Here is a 283-nt window from a genome sequence, read left to right on the forward strand (position 1 = left end):
GGTGAGAGCGCAACATGAAGCACCAGGCTGAGCTGAAGGAAACATCGGCCCGCGGCAGAACAGCGTCAGAAGCGTCTCCACGGATTTCTCTCCTGCTTTGGACGTTTGTGTGGTTTTGTTTCTTGGCTTTATACAGTCAGATGAACTTCCTCTTGTTCCTCTGATTTTTACTTCATTCAGGTGACAGCTTGCCGAATATGCAAGTAAATATTATAGAAGTACCCTTAAGGATTCTCCATCACCTTTGTTTCCATTTTTAAGAATTTTCTTGCAACTTATGCCC

This window comes from Manacus vitellinus, unplaced genomic scaffold (genome assembly GCF_001715985.3).
Source record: "Manacus vitellinus isolate BGI_N305 unplaced genomic scaffold, ASM171598v3 scaffold_13_pilon, whole genome shotgun sequence".
NCBI lineage: Eukaryota > Metazoa > Chordata > Aves > Passeriformes > Pipridae > Manacus > Manacus vitellinus.